Below are 20,541 nucleotides of genomic sequence, written 5' to 3' on the forward strand. Positions count from 1 at the left end.
AGTTCTCCTGAATCAATATTATTTAGAAGAGCTATGGGGGTGGGGGTGGGTTCTAGGTCTTTTATCAATATCAGCATGTTGGATTAGAAATAAAAAAAGTGTAATGATTGCCAAAGCAAATTATGGGAAGCTAACAGCTGACTGATTTTTGAAGGCGTAGGTAGGCTTCCTACTGTGGCCCTATCCATCCTTCCCCTGGCCCCATGGGACTCCTTCCTTGCAAGAGATGCTGAGTGCAGGGGGTCCATGCTAGTAGTAGTAACTGAAAAGGCAGCAAAGAGGAGGAGAATCCCCTAGATGTTGACTCTGAGCACTGGAGAATACAGAACCTCCATACATTCTGCTGAAATGACATGTTAGCATGTGGCCAGAACGTAGCTCTCCAAGTCCCAGGGGGTGTGGGAGCAGGCAGGGAAGCCCTCAGAGACAGCAAGACGCTGAGAGAAAATCACTCTGGGCTATTTTTTTCCTTGATGCTGTATTAAATGGTTTCTCACTTAATTACACCCAGCGTGTTTTTAGCAGAAAATCTATAGCAATCTTTATTAAAGCAATAGTTGACTTCACTCACCATCACCATTTGGAAGTATAAAGCATTAAAGAAATGAATGTACTGCATTAAATCAAAAGTGAACAAGAGGGAAAGGAAACTGAATTATGTCTTAAAAATGTGGAAAATGTGGAAAATGCCCCTCCCTGTCACCACCAAGGCCAAAAACAAGAGAAATTGGGCTTAGATTGCAACAGAAAAGACAGCATCCTGAAATGAGGAATCTGTAAATTAAGGTGCTTGTTAAACTTTCTAAAAGACATTGTGAGGTCTGTGTGTGTGTGTATCACATATATACATAACATATATTCAAATACATATAGATAGACCAGACCTGGGATTTCATCAATATAAAAAGCTTCTGGTGAAGAATTCCCTCTACCAATGCAAATTGGCATGATCTGCAACTAACAGTCTTAGAGGGTTGCCTTGTTCATGGAAAAGTTAAGTGACTCACCCAGGCAGTATGTATCACAGGCAGAATTTGAACTCACGTCTTCCTGACTCCAAGGTCAGCTCCAAGGTCCAACCACCATACCATACTGCTTTGCGCCTTCCTTCCTCTCTTGTATATGTTTACTATCCACCTATCTATCTGTCTGTCTATCCACACACACACATACACACACACACACACACACACACACATATATGTTATGATTTATGGTAAGTTATAGCTTCTATATATATAGTATATATACAGTATTATATGTTACATATTATATTGTAAATGATCAAGTAACAATACTAATGTCTAATGTTTAAGCAATGACCTTGTCTAGGACGTTTAAAGCAAAATCTACTTCACCAAAATTAGAGTTTACTTTTTTTTTTCAGTGACATAGCAGCTGTATTATAAAGAGGGACATATTTGTAGCCAGTTATTATATAATGCCCTTTGGCTTAGACAGTGGTCTGGGCCACACAGAACAGCCAAGAGAATTTCCCATGAGTGGAAGCAGGCACTGGTGCTTTCATCCTCTCATAAGAAACCTGAGCTTCTCATTGTTCTGGACCTAAATAACCCAGTCTGAGCTAGCTTCCTCTACTTCTCCCTCTTATCATGAGATGTAAGGTTCCTACTTCTTAGACTATTCGGGTCTCAGATTTTGGCATGTACTGTAATTGCTGTGATCTCTTCTATCAACTCTGAAGGAGCTTGAATAAGCCTTAGAAAATGAAACTAGTGGAATGGAGGAATCAGGTTGGTTTTTTAAAAATGTTTCTGTATAAACCAGTATCGTCACCTATGTCACTGTTCTAATTGTATATGCTAATATGTATTTTGTTATGTCTCTCTGGATAAAGAAAAAATAATTATTTAAGAGAAAAATAATACAACCCCTTCCTTTTCTAACAAAGGTTTTTCAATACTCTAGGTACACAGTATTCTGGTGCTTCATGTAACAGATGAACAAACAAACATAAGCATTGCCCTCAAAGAGCTTACAATCTAATCAAATTATTCCACTGCCTTCCCTCTGTTAATTATTTCCTATTTATCCTGTACGTAGTTTGCTTTGTTTGTATTTGTTTGCTTATTGTCTCCATTAGATTGTAAGCTCCTTTAGGGCAGGGACTGTCTTTTGCTTTTGCTTGTGTGTGTGTGTGTGTGTGTGTGTGTGTGTGTGTGTGTGTGTGTGTATGTCCTCTGTGCTTAACTTGTTGCTGGCACTTAGTAGATGCTTAATAAATGTTGATCAATTGATTGATAGAAGATACAAAATAAACATTTATATCTATTCTGTATATATTTATGTTGTGGTCAGAGAGATTTTGACTCCTCAAGGACCAGAGTATAGGACAGGGTTGTCCGGAATGAATTCACAGACTCAAGCATTCTTTAGGTCAAGGTGGCAAAGATTTATTGTTATGCTATACAGTGGGCAGAGGTCCTTAAGGAATTATTCCATGGTGGGCAGAACTCCTTAGGGAACTTGCAACCTAACAGGAATGATGCTAAAGCTTAAATAGGAAAAGTAGTGGATTATGTGCCAAGTATGCTATTTAGGTGATAACATACAATTACATCATTCACTACTGGAAAATAGGGGGGAGAGGGTTTCCTAAAGGGTGTGTTTTTGGTCTGTTATGTCTAAAACAAGATAGTATTGGGAGTTGAAGTCTCTAGCTTGACCTCTGAATTGTATATGTAACTGCGGGCATCAGTATGTGATAGCTCTCCTGGTACAAGATAGTCTTGTTCATACAAGGGAAATTCTACAGAGGTCAGCTTGTTCTTGTAATAGGGAGAGGTGGTTTGCCTCACTGGGCCCATTCATGAGTCACTGCCAGAGATAGGGTCCTTGGGCTGGGGGGAACCTGTCAGGCATAGTGTTTCTGAGGCTAGGGAGAAATATGATCTTGGAACTGGGATCCGAGTACAAGCACCCAAATACCCCATCATTTATGTGTGTACATGTTGAATCCAATAGAATGTCAGATCCATGAAGGCAGGGGCTCTTTGATTTTTGTCCTTATATCCTCAGCACTTAGCATTTGTTGTTTGCTATCGTTCAGTCATGTCTGACTCTCCATGACACCATTTGGGGTTTTCTTGGCAGAGATACTGGAGTGGTTGGCCATTTTTTTTCTCCAGCTCATTTTACAGATAAGAAAACTGAGGCAAACAGGGTGAAGTGACTTACCCAAGGTCGTACGGCTAATAAATGTCTGAGGATAGATTTGAACTCAGGAAGAGTGCGCCACCTAGCTTCACCTCATGGATGAGCAAGTAATCAACAATCAAAATGTGCTTTTACATGACAATTGTGAGAGGGCTTTCAGAGGGAAATGTGAGTTAATGATTGTGTTTAGGTGGTAAGATTGTTGAGTTGGTTGTTAACGGAGTAAAGTGAGCCTCTGATTTATAGGAAGGGATGTACAAATCATAGTTCATTAGAAGAGGAGATTGGTTCTTTGTATGACACAGTTGGGCCAAGACTTGGGAGGTGGGAGAAGAGAAACAAGATGTAGAGTCCATGACAAAGGGCTTCAGCTGGCTACTGCTGAGGTGGGAGCAGCTGGGTAGGACAGAGCCAGCCTAAACCAGTGAAATGAAGATGTGGAAATCAACCTGTTCTAATTCAATCCAATTCATTTCAAGAAACATTTCTCCAAAGGACAATGCAGAAGAGAAATTGGCAGGATATGAATGAATTTCATTCTTAGCTATGTATTGTAATGCCCTATTCCAATCTCATTTTAGCATAATGCCTCCAGCTTCAAGGTCTACTTAACTGTGGGCTCTCTTGCCACCCACAGAGATGGAGAGAAGGGACCGTGTTAGTTCTATAGCCAAAAACAAACAAACCATTAGCTAGTGGCCAGCCCCTCTGAAGACGGGATGAGCTTCTTTGTATACCATCATCACCTAATAATAATAATAATAGCTAGAGTTTATATGGCACTTTAACATTTGGGAAGTGCTTTGTATATGTTGTCCTTCAATCAACTTAACCAACCGGTTTTTGTTGTGCTCTTTGCCTTGAATGGAAGTGAAGGAAGCAGATGGGCGCAAAAGGCAGGGGAAGAGGTAGTAGGATCAAAGAGTTAGAATTGGAAGAGACCTCAAGGACCATCAAGTACAATCCTCTCTTTTTACAGATGGGGAAATTGAGGCCCTAAGAAGTTTTGTTGTTGTTGTTGTTTGTTTGTTTTACTTGCTCGTACACAACTGGGTGGTGCTGTTGATAGAGCACTAGCCCTGGAAGCAGGAAGACCAGAGTTCAAATCTGGACAGATTAGATAGTCATCTAGTCTGATCTCAATACTTTAGTCAGACACTTACTATCTGTGTGACCCTGAGCAAATCACTTAACCGCTGTCTGCCTTAGATTTCTCAACTGTAAAATGAAGATCATGCTAGCACCTATCTTCCAGGATTGTTGTGAGGACCAAATGAGGTGATATTTGTAAAGTGGTTAGCACTGTGCCTGGCGTGTAGTAGGAGCTTAATAAATGCTTGTTCCCTTTCTCCCTATCCTGCACATTCACATAGGTGACAAGTAGCCAATCCAGGATTTAAACCCCATGTCTCCTGTCTTTGAATAGGGTACTCCTTCCACAGTCACACAGCTGTCTTCCTGATGTCCCTACGTGGTCCCCTGATGCTAAAGAAGCAAGTGCAGGTCACCCAGGAAGTAAGATATCTGTGTTGATAAGAAATCGCTTGTAGCTACACAAGGAGGTGTGAGTCAGAGTGAGTTGTAACTAACCATTCATTCATTCATTCATTCAAGAATTTATTCCTCTGTTTACCATGCGCAAAATACAGTGCTAGGCACTTAGAACACAAAACCAAAAGAAAACAAAACAGACCTTACCTTTAGATGATCCATTGCTATTCTGACAGACAGACGAACGGATGGACAGAGACAGACAGACAGACAGATAGATAGATAGATAGATAGATAGATAGATAGATAGATAGATGATGGAGGGAGGGAGAGAGAAAGAAGAGAAGAGAAGAGAGAGAGAGAGAGAGAGAGAGAGAGAGAGAGAGAGAGAGAGAGATGTGCTTGGCACTGTGTCAAATACTTGGATACAAATACAAATAAGCACAACAGTGCCTGACCTCAAGGAACTTACATTCTAATGGAGAAAGACAACATATAAAGGGAACTGGGAAGGAGGAGAGTACTCATGAAGGGCCTAATGAGGAGACAGCATGTAGAAGATGGTACATGATCTGTTTCTCAAAGGAAGAGAAGAGACTCTGGAGCAGAGTCAGGAGGGGGTGTATTCTAGGCATGGGAGACAGCCATAAAGAGCAGAGGCAGGTGATGAGCAGAGAGGAGGCCAGTCGATGTGGCCCAGAAACTACAGGAGGAAGAGTAATGTCCAGTGAGACTGGGAAGATAGATTGAGGCCAGCTTGTATAGGACTTTACACAGAGGAGTTTATATTGGATTCTGGAGGCAATAGAAAACCACTGGGGTTGGTTGCATAGGAGAGTCCTGTAGTTCTGTCTTCATTTGATATGCTACGAATGGCCGTAGCAGCGGTGCATAGGATGGACAAGAACAAAGAGAGACCTGAAGCAAGGAGACTCAACAGGCAGCTGTCACATCCTCTAGTCAGGAGATGATGAGGGCCTGAACTAAATTGGAACCTGTCTGTGTGAGAGAAGGGGCAAGGTATGTAAGAGGTGAATTGATACTTGTTCTCCATGTTAGGAGTTTTCTTCAGAGGTGATGTTCATCGTTACATCTATCATTCCATCTTGAGGAATAATTCATTAGTCACCATTAGTGAATATATTTGTGTACAAGCCCTAAAATCTCAGAGATGAGATATGACTGATAAGCTAAGTGTCCTTGATCACAGCCATGATGCTTCTGGCTTCAGGTTTGCTATAACTCAAACCCTAAAGGGCCAGGTGATCTTCCCTGGTGGATATAAATCAATGTAGGGATGTAGGGCTGGGAAGTCTAATCTCTCTTGCACATGACAACCTTTTAGACCTTGAAAAGAATGGTCATGTCCCTTTTAAGTTTTCTTTTCTCAGGATGAAATATCCCCACTTCCTTCCATTGCTCCAAGCATGATGTGGTCTTGACCCATCAAAATCCTGGTCACCCTATTCTGGAATCTCTACTTTCTCCATGATCCCCCACTTAGCAGTCAGGTTCTTGGTTCTGAGAAAATACAATTTCTAATCCACAATACTGCTGATTTAAGAAGCTGGTTTAGGCAACAAACATGTCACAACATGATATAATTCTGTTTGATCAGGTGCTAAATTTTAGTATGTTAACTCATCTATTAACCATCATAAGTTAGAATATGTCATTGTAATGTTTTACAAACTCAATCAATGAGCCTTAATCATGCATCTACCATGGCCTAGACACTGTTCCAGGTGCTAGGGATACATAGACAAAGCTGAAATAGCCCCTGCCCTCATGGGGTTTACATTCTAATAAGGGCTACCAGCATGCATAGGAACATGCTACACAGGGAAGGGTGTGTCTGGGAAGTCCTTGGGTTGTGGGTGGAGCTCTGGAGCAGTCATTGGCTTACCCTTTCCAATAGCCCTCATGGATTATTGTTCCCAGGGCAGGAAATGGAAAGGGTTGCAATAGGATCTCCTGCCTGTGGCAGAAACCCTACTAGGTCAGCTTTGCTGTCCTCATAGATAGCTAGACGGGATGTAAAGCTAGATGGGATATGAGGACTGCTCATAATGTGACTTGACCTAAACCATGTAGGAATCAAATTAATGCTGTTGTCCAATGGAGATGTTATAAGACTCCACTGTAGACTGTGTGACATGAAGGAGGCTGCCAAATTCTCTCCTTGTGCCTAGAAGAAATTTTGATCTCAGTCTTCATATAGTAATATAAAATTGTGTGTGGTAATGATTGTGTGAGTCATTCGAACCCTGGGATTAGTTGGTCATTTGGGGCCATCAGAGAGAGAAAATTTAAAAAGCTGGGATGACCTCAGTTGGAGAAAAGAACACTGCCATTGGAAGTGAATTCACTGAACTTTGTAGGAATTGAGCCAGTCCCTTTGGAATTGAGAAGCCTTCTGCGTCTTTTAGACTCAGGGTACACAGGGATCTCCCTGGCATCTGGAAACTTTTGATTATAGATTTGATTGCGGAATTACCGGTTCCATTTTTGTCTCTGCATCCTCAGCACTTAGCACTGGACCTGGCACACAGTAGGTACTTAATAAATGCTTCTTTATTAGTCAATGAAACTGCTAGAAAGGACCTCAGCTAAGTGTCTTCCTACCATGGTCTGTTACTCTTGTACATTTGTGCCTCCAAGGGTCCTTCCTTCTTAAAAACTGCAAACTGAAATTTGAGGTCTTGGAAACTGCCCTTGATTTCTGGCTGTGCTATGTGCTTCCTCCCTATTTAACTTCAGGAAGGTCACTTCATCTGGCAGGGCTGGAGGATTCTCATCTACAAAATGGTGAAGATGATGAACTGGATACCATCTAAGGCCTCTTTTAGTTTTTTAAAATACATTTATTGATATCTTTTGCTTTTATATTACTTGAGTTTTTCCTTGTATCTTCCTCCCATCCTCCCCAAAGAGCTATCCCCAGTGATTTTTTTTAAAAGAAAAAAAAAAGCCCAGCCAAACCAATCAAAATGGTCCCTTCTAATTCTAGATGCTGCAGGGCACCCTGTAACATCATGGGAGCCTCAGAGTGAGCAGTTACTCCCAAAAAAATTAATGATAAAGAGAGGCAGTGTGCTGTGGGGAACTGAGAGCTGGCTTGGAAGTCATGAGTGCCTGGGTTCCAGTTCTACTTCTTATAATACTGGCTGTGTGTCCCCAGGCAAGCTACTTTACCTCTCTGTGTTCCCAGGCAACTGGTAATTGAAGATCAATTGCATCTTGCATTGATAGAGGGAGTTTTCTCACTGAAATGATCACTGGTCCAGTAAAAAAAGACACTGACTCACTAGGATGCCCTGATGTTGTCGTAGAGGATAGAGGTTCCTCAAAAGCATGGGGAAATTCATGGGCTCCTGTAATGATTGGATCTAGAGCTCAAAGGGACTATTTCACAGAAAAGGAAACTGAGGAGTGGAGAGGTTAATTAATTTGCCCAAGGTACTAAAAAGCAGACCTGGAATTTGAACCCAACTTCTCTAACGCCATATTCAGTGCTCACTCATGATTCTTGTGTCTCACCCTTTAGAACCTCTTCTCTGAGTATCATAATGGTTCATTCTAGACTACACCTTCTACCAATTAAACTACAGTAAGGTCTAAAAAAAGTCATTTATCATGACCTTACCTTTAAACTAACAAACCAATTAAGTTTACATTTGCAACTCTTGAATTTCTGTTTTAAAAAATAGCCTTTATCTTGCAGATGTTTAAAACGATTTATCACCATTCCCTCCCTGTGTCTCCTTTGCTTGTCTTAAGTATTGGCCTGAACTTGTCTAAGCATATTTAGATAAATATTGGCCTTCCTTATAGTTCTATAAGCTTGCCAACTTCCCTTTGTCAGAACTTGGTGCCTCCTGTCAAAATTTACCCCAGGTATTGTTTCATCTTGGTTTTTTTCTTCTCTGACCCTCCCCAACTCGTCACAAGCCACTGCTTTCCTCCTGTAATTTTAGACTGATATGGTATCACTTCAGTGTCCCCCAACATATCCCAATAACTTCTGATTGATCCCAAGGTTTGTTCCCAACTCCTTAGCGTGTAACTGATATTTCGGCCTTTAATATTGTTTTGTCTAAGATGACAATGGAATTCTAAACTTGGGGTGGGAAAGTTGAACATGGAGGTGAAAAGAAAAGGAGAGGGGGCAGCTAGGTGGTGCAGTGGATAGAGCACCGGCCCTGGATTCAGGAGGACCTGAGTTCAAATCTGGCCTCAGACACATAATGCTTACTAGCTATGTGACCCTGGGCAAGTCACTTAACCCCATTGCCTAGCCAAAAGAAAAAAAAAAGAAAAAAGAAAAAAGAAAAAAAAAGGAGAAAGATGCAAGAGATGCTTTAGAGGTAGAAAGGACCAGATGTGGGGCTGATGTAACCAGAAACTTGCCCAGAGGCTGCCAAGTCCTCCAGTCTGAGAATATTGGATTTTTTTTTTAATTTGAAAGTTTTTAGCTACTTTTTCTAGGTATAACAATTCAATAAGTCTCATTCTTCCTAAAATTCATTTTGATTGATAAATTCTGTTGCAGATCCTTTGAAAATCCTCCTTTGTTTTTTGTTTTTTGTTTTTAGCCTATTTAGTGTGGGATTTTATACAGAAGAATTAATTTTAGCTTCTCCTCCCAACCCCTGTCAAAGTGTTCCCTTGAATCCTGAATGTGTTCTAAAGCAAGAAGGATCAGCAGCGTTTGGAGTAAGTTGTAGAAAATTCATATTGGAGCTGCCTGTGGATCCACCCTCTGGGGCCATAAAAGTTCTACTTTCTTTATGCCCTTTGGGACATAACCTTTGACCTTCTGAGGTGGTACCCAGTGTTGTTTCAAGGGTCCTCAGTACCTGGGACAGCCAAATGCCAGTGTGTCTCACTTCTCTACTCGGTCCAAGGATAGAGCAGGCACAAGAGTGGCGCCTTTGTTAGGGACATTTGGAAATTATTACTCTGAGATCTGGCATTTTTTCACAGAAATTCCCAGAACTCAGAGGCTTCTGAGTAATGTCTGAATCACAGAATCAAGTGTCTAATAGCAGACAAGTAACAAGTAAACACATGGCAATTTTACTTCATTTTATCCATCAACCTTTGAAATAGCTTTCTCACTTTCTTAAGATGCTGGCAGTTTATACTAAACCAGGAGGAGAAAATGCTGACTTCATCAGTTATCACCAGTTAATCTTCCCTGGGAGGACGAGACCAACTAATAAGATTCTCTCTCTGTCTCTGTCTCTGTCTCTCTCTGTGTCTCTCTCTGTCTTTCTCTGTCTCTCTCTCTCTCTGTCTCTCTGTCTCTGTCTCTCTCTCTCTCTCTCTCCCTCCTCCCCCTCCAGGCAGAATTAAGTAGTTACTACAGGCAATGGGGCAAGTTAATTTATTTATATTCCAAGACCAAAGAGACTGTTGCACAAGTGAGGTGGTGTAGTGAGGACAGCACCAGACTCAGAGTTAGGAGAGCCAGGATCTAAGCCTGGCCTCCACCACTTGATGCTCTGTGTGTGTTTGGGCAAGTGGTACAACCTCTCTGGGCTTCAATCTCCTCTGTCAAATGAGTAGAGTAGATGGCACTGATCTCTGGAGCCCCTTCCCATTCCAAGATTCTGCCACTTTCTGAAGTGGGGCATTAAATGCTGTCTAAATCTCATCTGAGAACTGTAGTGTAATCTGGAACGCTTCAGATCACCATTCTTGGAAAATTTAAACAGGAAAATCAAGCAAGCATTTATGAAGTACCTATGCCAGGCACTGTCCATGGTGCTGAGGCTACAGAGAAAATGCAAAACCAATCCCTGCCCTCAGGGAGTAGATAGGCAGACCCATAGATATAGACTAGACACATACAAAACATATGAAAAATTGAGAAGCCTGAGGGAGGAGGTAGGAGGTTGGGGGAGGGGGAGGGCAGGAACCAAGTCTTGTATCATTTATATCCTCCCCTCTGTTGAGAACATAAGACATTCTCAAGAAACTCCTGCTGCTTGATGATTTCTGACAACAATGTAGCCCATTTAAAGTCTGCAAGCTCTTCATACATGTGATCTCATTGACTTTTCACAACTCAGTTAGGGAGGGAGTATAGGATTTGGAGTAGTCAGAGAGTTTTTGTTGGTTTTAACTGACCCTGTTTTCATTAGTACAAAGCAGCTTCCTTTAGCAGCACAAATCACCAAGTCCTCTGTGACTGATATCTTTAGAGATTTGCCTGGAGCACTGACAGATGAAGTGATTATTTTAGGGTGACCCAGAGACAGGACTTGAACCTAAGTCTTCTGACTCTGGGAATAACTCTCTACTATGCTGCCTCTCAAGTCACTATTCCCATTTTAAAGATAAAGAAACTGAGCCTCAGAGAGATGGTGACTTGCCAAGAAACTCACAGTCAGTAATGGTCTCTCTCTGTTAAATTGTATCGCCACCTTGATTGAACACAAATAATCTCATCATTCAGGCAAAATATGATTGTGCACCGGTGTACTTTTTATTGTTGTTCAGTCTTTATCAATTGTGTCTGACTCTTCGTGACTCCATTTGGGGTTTTCTTGACAGAGATGTTGGAGTGGTTTGCCATTTCCTTCTCCAGCTCCTTTTACAAATGAGGAAACTAAGGCAACCAGGGTTAAATGACCTGCCCAGGGGCACACAGCTAGTAAATATATGAGGCCAGATTTGAACTCAGGAAGATGAGTCTTCCTGACTCCAAGCCTGGCATTCTATGCACTGCACCACCTAGCTGGCCCAATGCACTTTTAATTAAGGGTATTGAATGGCAAGTTATGGATATACAGACACCTGCATCTAACTGTCTAGAGAATTTCAAGGTGCCCCATTCTCCATTCTCAGTTGTTATTTCAGCTATCAAATTATCTTTCCTTCCTATTCAATCATCTTCTTTCTACTCATATTATCTTTAAAATGATCTTTCTGCTCAATTCGCACATGTGCTTTTTTTTTTTCAGTTGCATGTTTCCTTCAAGCCTCAACAATTCTCCATCTGGTTTTCAGAATAAAGAAATGAGCAGAGGAACATTCCTTCAGTCTTTACAAAAAAAAAAATCCCATCTCTCCATCAAATCACTCCTATGAGCACAGGAATTTCCCCCCATCTCTGCTAATGGACAGCATCCCAAATCCTCTCTTCTTCCCTAGCCAGAAAGAGATTAAAGATATTTGAGATGCAGGATGGAATCATTAGTTGAACTCTCATCCTCTCAAATTAAATCTCTGACATAATCTAATGCCTTCTGCAAAATATTGCACCATTCTCTTACATTCTATGCCTTTCTTCATCTTCTCATTTTGATATAGAAGAAATAGAGAAAATAGAAAGATTTAAAGATATTTTCTTTTTTATACCCACCCACATTTCTTTGTAGACAAATAGATAAATTAGTTTGCTTTGTATTTTTTTAATTTTGCAGCTATATTAAAACTGAGATAACATGCACAAAGCATTTGCAAATATAAAAGGCTATACAACTGCTAGTTATTATTCATTAATGTCCTAAAACATAGAGTCACAGAATTGAAGTGACCTCAGTGACCATATAGCACAATCTATAGTAAAATCCACTATAACATCTTTAGGCCTTTATGAGGCCTATAATATATTTGACAAGTGGTCATCCAACCTCTGTTTGAAGACTTCTAAGGAGGAGGAACTTCCTACCACTCAAGGAAATCCATTCCAGAACTCTAATTAGCAGTAATTTTTTCTGATATCAAGTTTCTTTGCCACTGTTTGAGATTCTGTTCTCCCTACCTCACCATGCCCATCTAAAACAAAACCAATGCTTCTTCTACATGAAAGCCTTTTAGATACTTGAAGATCTTTCTCCCAATCTATCCCCCGAGTCTTCTGTTCTCCAGGGAAAGTGTCACTAGCTCCTTCAATGGGTCTTTACCATCCTGGTTGCCCTCCCCTGGATATTCCCTATTTTATCAGCACCCTTCTTAAATTTGGCACTCAGAATTAAGCATATGACTCCAAGTACTTGGGTTGGCTTCTCCCCAAACCCTTCACCCCTGTCCCCCTGCTTTTCAGTTTCATTTTGTGTGTTGTCTCCTTCCATTAAATTGTCAACTGCCTGAAGACAGGGACTATTTTTCCTTCTTTTATATTTGTATCCCCAGTGCTTAGCAAAGTGCTTGGCAAATAATAGGAGCTTAATGAATGTTTAATGATTAATTGATTGAAATATGATCTGACTAGGGTAGAGAACATTATCACTTCCTTATTGTTGAAAGTTCCCTCTTTCTTAATACAACCCATGATCTAATGTCTCATTGTGATATGGAGGTGGAGTTTGGGCTTAGTGATTGACAGACAGTGTCTAAGGTCAGAGAGACCAGTCACCAGAGTCTGGGCCACTAGACAGTGATTTGTTTTGGACACAATAAGCTGACTAGAGAGGTTACATCTATGATGGAGCAAAGAATACCAAAGATTACGAAATCATTAATTTTCAGACTATTCAGGTGTTGAAATAACTGTCCTTAGAGTGAAAAGTAATCCTCATTAGCAAAGAGCCAATGTTCCATTATATATTAGTATCAACAAAAGTAAATGTGGCATAGAGTATAGAGAGGAGACCTGAAGCCTGGGAAGATGGGGATTCAAGTACAGTCCATATTGACATGTGACCCTGGGCAAGTCACTTCACTTAACAGTGCTCTAGGCACTCTCTCAAACTGTAAGTGAAAAGAGAAAGTACTGACCTCCATTGATAGAGGAAGTCTTCTCACTGGAACTCCCACAACAGTGAAATCAGAGGTGGGATTAAACAAAAATGTAAGCCACATTTCCTTTTTCAGACTCTGATCACTTTTCCATACTCTAAATAAACACTGATGTATTAAACTGTCTTTTCCAGCATTCCTGGATCTGGCAATTATCTTGTTGGTGTTTCTGTAGGTGTTTGAACTTACAGAGTACTCTTCATCCAATATCCCCTTGGAATTTCACAATAACTCTGGAAAGGAGTTTAACTAAAGGTATTATTGTCACCATTTCACTGAGAAGGAAACTGAGACGCAGAGAAATGAAGTGACTTGCTATGGTTGTATGGTTAGTAAATCTCAATGGTAGAATTAAAGTTTGATCTCTTTGAGCCTAGCTTTCTTTCCACTATACTACACTGCCTATCTAGTAATCAGATGGCAAGGTCTATGGCCAGCATTCATTTAATTAATCAGTCAAGCATTAAACATTCATTAAGTGCCTGCTATGTGTTAGTTACTAGGTGCTGGGGATACAAAGACAAAAGAGAATCAGTTCTTGCCTTCAAGGAGCTTACATTCTAACAGGGAAGACACAACATGTATTTCTCTAACTATTCTCTCTCTCTCTCTTCCTCTCTCTCTCTCTCTTTCTCTCTCCCCACCATATGTGTGTATGTGTGTGTATGCATGTATATATACATATATCTATACACATATATACACACACTAGAGTATATACTATATATATGATACACTATAATATATGTACTATGTGTGTATATATACAATATACTATAGTATATCTATATAGGACATACTATATATACTATAGATATACTAAAGTATATCATATATACACATATATAGTATATATTTAGAGATGTACATGGTGTGTCGTATATATTTATATATATATTACACAGAGATATATACACACATATAATAAAAGCAAGGCATTAGGGGAAGGACAAGGCAATTCATAGTAGGGAAGGAGCTCAAGAAAGGCTTCATACAGAACATGGCATTTAGTGTGAACTTTGAGAGAAATACCAGCCTTCTTTGTTTATTGCTTATTTTCATACTGATTTACTGAATCATCCTCTCTCTGTCTCCTGCACTCTCACAGTATTTTTATTTTCACTTGGCTAATTTATTCCCTAATCACCCTTTTCTCTTTTGTTAAAGCCTGCCCAGATTCCAGGCAGTGTCTACTAAAAGAGCCATATTTTCTGAATTCTCATTTAGAATTATTCTCCATAAAGAGAATTGTCTTTGAAAAAAATATTGTTTAGATGCAAGACAGTTTTTCCAACTAAGATTTTTTAAGCTCAGGAGGTGAATAGAAGCGACTCTCATTATTGTCCAGAATGTAGTAAATAAACAAAGGCAATGCTAGGAAATGAGGACCTTGCTTCCAGTTTTTCACGTGGAGGGAAATCTGTCATCTGTAAATCAAACTGAGAGCAAGGGCATTGCAATTAGAGCTGAATAATTGTTGAAAGATTCCTGTAAACTGAACCCATTTTTTCTAACTCTTTGGATATGTCAGATGTGCAAGGCATACGATAAGGCAAACCCCTTAGGGACATTAATCTTTGACTGGCTGAACACAAATTAGGAAATGTACAAATGCTTGGATTCCAGTGTTGATAAGTTTCCATTTTGCTAATGTTGCGTAAGCTGCCTTTTAGCTCCTATCATTCCAGAGCTTTAAAAAGAACAAATTTGGAAGCAAGCATGCTTGGGCCATGCATTTTTTCCACGAGTGACTGCCCTTTACCCCCAAAGGATGAAAACAGACCACAAGAACACAACCAGCATGTTGACATGTCCTGATTGCCCATGGGTTGCAGCCATCCATTCAGCTCCTGAGATGTTCTGGTATTAATTTTCTGGACACCTGCTTGGAGTAATGAATCAGCTTCAGTAATGTGGGAGTGTAAGCTCATCAACTTTGCAGGATTCATTCTCGGGTTTCCAAGCCTGGCAAATAGCAGGGTTCAAGAATCTCGAGTTGGAAGAGATCTCAGAGTCCATAAAGTCCAACCCCTATCTGAGCACGGATCCTCTCTATGTTATGCCCAACTAGTCATCACTCAGCCTTTGTTGGCAGACCTCCATTGAGGGGGAACCTAACAATTTACAAGTCAACCAAAGTGCCTTTTGAGTGACTCAAAATTTTTTCAAATTCTTTCCATAATACATCAAGACTAAATCTACTTTTCTGTGCCTCCATTTCCATATTTTTAAAATGAGGCAGGAGTTGAGTTCAATGGTTTCTTAAGTCCTTTGTAAATTGAAACTCCCCCAATTCTGTGACTTGAATTGGTTTGAATCACATTACCTTTGTTTCTAGTGTCAAGGGCATTTTGTAATCTACTAATTGTGATCATTCAGATAGCAAGAAGAAATTTAAGGAAGACCTACAAGAGATCACATGTAATCTTAGATTTCCAGTGTATGCTTTAGAAAGTTGACTATGTGCGAGTGTGAGGTGCGGAGTCCTCAGGCTCCAGCAGCCCATTTCTCCTGCTCCAGCCTGAGCTTCGCCGAACCATGGCCAACACCGAGCATACCTTCATTGCCACCAAGCCCTACGGCATCCAGTGAGGCCTGGTCGGGGACATCATCAAACATTTTGAGCAGAAGGGATTCCACCTCATGGGCATGAAGTTCCTTAGGGCCTCAGAGAAACATCTGAAACAGCACTATGTTGACCTGAAGGACAGGCCATTTTTCCCTGGGCTTGTGATATATATGAACTTGGGACCTGTTGTAGCCATGGTTTGGGAGGACTTGAATGTGGCGAAGACAGGCAGAGCGATGCTAGGAGAAACCAACCCAGCTGATTCCAAGCCAGGCACCATTCGTGGGGACTTCTGCCTTCAAGTTGGCAGGAACATCATTCACGGCAGTGATTCTGTAAAAAGTGCTGAGAAGGAGATCAGCTTATGGTTTAAGCCTGAAAAGCTGGTTGACTATAAGTCTTGTGCTCATGACTGGGTCTATGAATAAGGATTTGAAAAGTGGATTTAGACTGGACCTACTCCTTTTAGTAGCTGTGGTATGCGTGTGTATGTCTTCATCACTGAGTGAGAGTGTGTGTGTATATATGTATGTCTCTATCCCTGAATACAACATTTCATGCCAGGGGACTGAAAGGAATTGGAACCATCATTTTCTAAAACAACCCTGTAATCCTGTTCAATAAAGCCTTGGAAATAAGGGGGAAAAAAAGAAAGTTGACTATGTGCCAACCACCGTGCACTAAACCAACCTAATATTTCTCTCTGTGTTCTTGGAATCCCATGTGGTCCCTGCCTGTAGACTGGTTACATTGTTAAGTCTATGAGTGGTACAGTGGCAAGAGGACTGACCATAGAGTCCAATGCCATGATTTCACATAGTCCATCTGTAAGTTACTACCTGCGTGACCCTGGCCAATCACTTCACCTCTCTGACTCATTCTTATTAAAATGAGGGCTTTGGGTAGGTTAGCCTCAGAAGTATGAATCTGTGCTCCTTTGAATGTGTGTGTGTATGTGTGTGTGTGTGTGTGTGTGTGTGTGTGTGTGTATTGCAAGGTCTAAGAATCTAAACTCTCTGTTTCTCAGTTTACTTTCCTGTAAAATGAGATCATGGGACAAAATGGCCTTTGAGGTTGCTTCCAATTCTGGATCTATGATGCTTTAAGTAAAGGGTTTTGCTTGCCGGGAGTCTGTTGTTGGGAAGTTGCTGGGAGGAAAATAAAGAGGATTGAAATAACCAATAACCCCTCCTCAACAGGCCTTCTATTTTAAAAAATCCCCTTCCCCTCCATCCTAGCAACTGGAGATGCATCTGGAGGCCTTTTAGACCCAAATATCCTTTGTTAAGCCTTATTCCCCATGGAGGAAGAAAGGAAGGGAGCAAGGGAGGGAGGGAAGAAGGGAAAGAAGGAAGGAAGGAAGGAAGGAAGGAAGGAAGGAAGGAAGGAAGGAAGGAAGGAAGGAAGGAAGGAAGGAAGGAAGGAAGGATGGAAGATAGAAAGAGGGAGGGGGGGAGGGAAGGAAAGGGAAAGGAAGGGAAGGAATGGAATGAAATGGAAGGCGGGAGGGAAGAAGGCAGGATTTCTTAAGCTCTTACTGTGTTCCAGTCACTGTGCTAAATGCTAGAGATATAAATACAAGGAACAAGAAAGACAATCCCTGTCCCAAGGAGCTTACATTCAAATGGGGAGGCTGAAAAGGAAAGATGAAGGCATCTGAAGTCAAAGAGCAGAACCAGGAGGGGAATGAAAGCTGACTGGTTGAGGCCTCCTCCCCAGGGACCAGGGAGAACTCATCAATAGTAGGAGGGGGTTGGAGATCTTGAGGAAGGCTATTCTAAGATGAGAAGGCTTCAGAAGCAGATTTTGAAGTCTGGAAATTCAGGAACAAGGCCAGGAGGGGAATGAAACAGGTTCCTTTGTGTTAACAAAAGATCGATACCCAGTTGTGATACTCAAGTGAACAGGAGTTTTGATGGAGGATGGGGATGAGAGTGAGAATTTATATTTACTTGAACAATATCTGGCGAGTAGTAGATGGCTCAAGAGTCATTTGTTGATTTAATGTTGATTTGATTAATTTAGGGCATGTGGGACATTTTCAAAGGGAGCAGGACTGTGAATGGCTGAAGGCTCTAGGATGCTATAGGACATGTAGAGGAAGAAAGAAATGGAAATAGTGAAAGAGAAAGGCATGGTATGGTACAGCGGAGAGATCGCTGAATTTGGTGTCAGAGAACCTAGGCTCAAACCCCAATTCTAGTCATTAGGCCTGGGTGGGCCCAAGTTTCTCCACTAGTGAAAATGAGATAACTGAACGCTGGTGTCTCTGCCCTTTTGGATGTCATGATCAGAAGAACTCTGACCTTTCCATTTTTATTCTGGGTATTCCTGCCCTTCGAAAGTCTCCTGCTTAGCTTGGATTTTTGTTCTTTTCGCATATCCCCTTCCTCACTTTCTTCATCAATGGATTGATATCCATTAAGGTTTGCTGGACTGGAGTGTGCAATGATTGGATGAGAGTAGAATAAACTACCCCACTCCACCCCTCCCTGAGAACCACACTATAACTTGCTCCAAAGTCTCTCTTGTTTATTACATCATTTTCCTTCTCTAAAGATCAATGAGCCCCTTTTTCCATGAATTGCTGTGAATAATGTCTATCTTAGGAACACTATAAGAAACAAGAGGGGGGCAGGGAGAAGAAGGAGACAGAGAAAAACAAGTTATCTATCATATTAAGCTTTCAAATATCTTTACAGCCATGATTTTTTAGTGATGATTTTTATGTTTAATTTTGACAATTCCGTCCACTCCCGTGGTCCCAATGCTCCCCTCTATGCACATGATTCTCAAATCTGTATTGCTAGCCCTGACTTCTTCCTTGATCTATGCTTCTACATTTCCAGTTATCTATTGGTTCAATCCACTTGTTGGTCTCAATACCACCTGAACTCCTTCCCTTTTTAAAAACAAAATAAAACAAAACACACTGAAATAAACAAAACCTCAGTCCTATCTCCCAACTCCCCTGTTTCTGTTGATGGTACCACCAATCCTCTCAATCATCCAGAATCAAAAGCTCAGAGTCAAATAATTTAATTCAGTTCAATGCAATAAGCACTTATGAAATGCCTACTATGTACCAAGATTTGTGCTGTGCTACAAAGACAAAAAATGAAGGAGTCCCTGCCCTCAAGAAGCCTATATTCTACTAAGGCTTACACCATCATAGAGATAAGTAAATACATGATATATGCAAAATAAATACTAAATCTAAAATAAATCCAAAATATTAAATATATAATAAATAAAATATATAAAAACCAAAATAAATACTAAATATATGCAAAATAAATACAAAATTATATAGAAGCACTAATAACTGGCAAGACTGATAAGTCAATCCACCAACAATATATTTATTCAGTGCTACTGCAGATAGATACTGAGGATCCAAAGACAAAAGTGAAACAGTGAGGAGGTTAGTTTAGGCATAGCGTGCACACAAGGGACTAATTTCTAATTCAAGTTGGAAGGTAGGTTGGAGCCAGATGTGAAGGGCTTTACATGCCAAAGAGAGGAGTCTCTATTTGCTGCCAGAGGTAATAGGGAGCTGTGGGAGTTTACACACCATGCCTGAGCTTCAGGAAAATCCCTTTGCCAGATATGTGGAAGATATATTGGAGAAAGGAGGAACAATCAGGACCTGGTTTTTCTAATGGTCCAAGTGAGAGATGATAAGAATCTGAGCTAGGTAGATCCAGAAAGGTCTCCGATAGGACCGAGGTCACTCCTCAGCACCATGGAATTTGGCTTGAGCTCCCTTGAAGGGAGCTGAGGTTCCGAGTCACAGAGACGGAGGAAAAGCATTCCAGGGATTGGCCTGGAAACAGGAGATGGAGTGTTATATACGGAGCAGAGTGAAGACGCCAGTTCACTCTGACTGGAGGGAGTGCAGGAGGGAGCATAATGGATCTTCAACTTCAATTTCAATGAGGAAAAATAGGCTGGAGCCCAAATGGTAACTGATTAGATATGGGATGTACGTGAGAGTGAAGAACCAATTCAATGAATCCAAGATGGTGAACCTGGGTAACCAGAAGAATGATGGCTTCTTGGAGAGAAACAGAAAAGTTAGAAGGTTCCTAGGATCATGGGCTTGGAAATGGAAGGGACCTCAGAAGCCAACTACTTCACCTCCCACATGTGACAGATGAGGAACCCATAGCCCAAGGCAGAGAAGTGACAAGTCCAAGGTCACACAGCTAGTTGTCACCAGGCTGGAGCTTAAATCTTGAACTTCTGCTCCCTGGTCCATTGCCCTCCCCACTACTTCATGCTGCCTCTTCAGCCCTGGGTTGCACTGAGACTCAGTGAGTAACTCTGACTTCATTCACTTCGGCTTTGGAGTTGATGGACACCGAAGTGTGGCCATCCATGGTCAAGGCTGCCACACTCTCCCCAAGTGGGACTCAGCTTAGCCTTGTCCAGTATCCTGGCTGTGCCGGGAACTGGAGAACCGGACGATCACTGCCTGAAGGTGATCATCAAGACGTGCTGCCAGTGTCTTTCAGCACATGAATGTGGTTGCACCCTCATAATCTTCTTAT

At 41.1% G+C, this 20,541-nt stretch overlaps 1 protein-coding gene and 1 pseudogene across 8 annotated transcripts in view; both read left to right on the forward strand.

Moving 5' to 3' along the window:
- ANK3 (ankyrin 3) overlaps positions 1 to 20,541 on the forward strand; it is a 568,906-nt gene that overhangs the window by 269,786 nt on the left and 278,579 nt on the right. The window lies entirely within an intron of this gene.
- Positions 15,949 to 16,469, forward strand: LOC114026837 (annotated as a pseudogene).

Source organism: Vombatus ursinus, unplaced genomic scaffold, assembly GCF_900497805.2.
Source record: "Vombatus ursinus unplaced genomic scaffold, bare-nosed wombat genome assembly UNPS02014847.1, whole genome shotgun sequence".
In the NCBI taxonomy this organism is placed as follows: Eukaryota; Metazoa; Chordata; class Mammalia; order Diprotodontia; family Vombatidae; genus Vombatus; species Vombatus ursinus.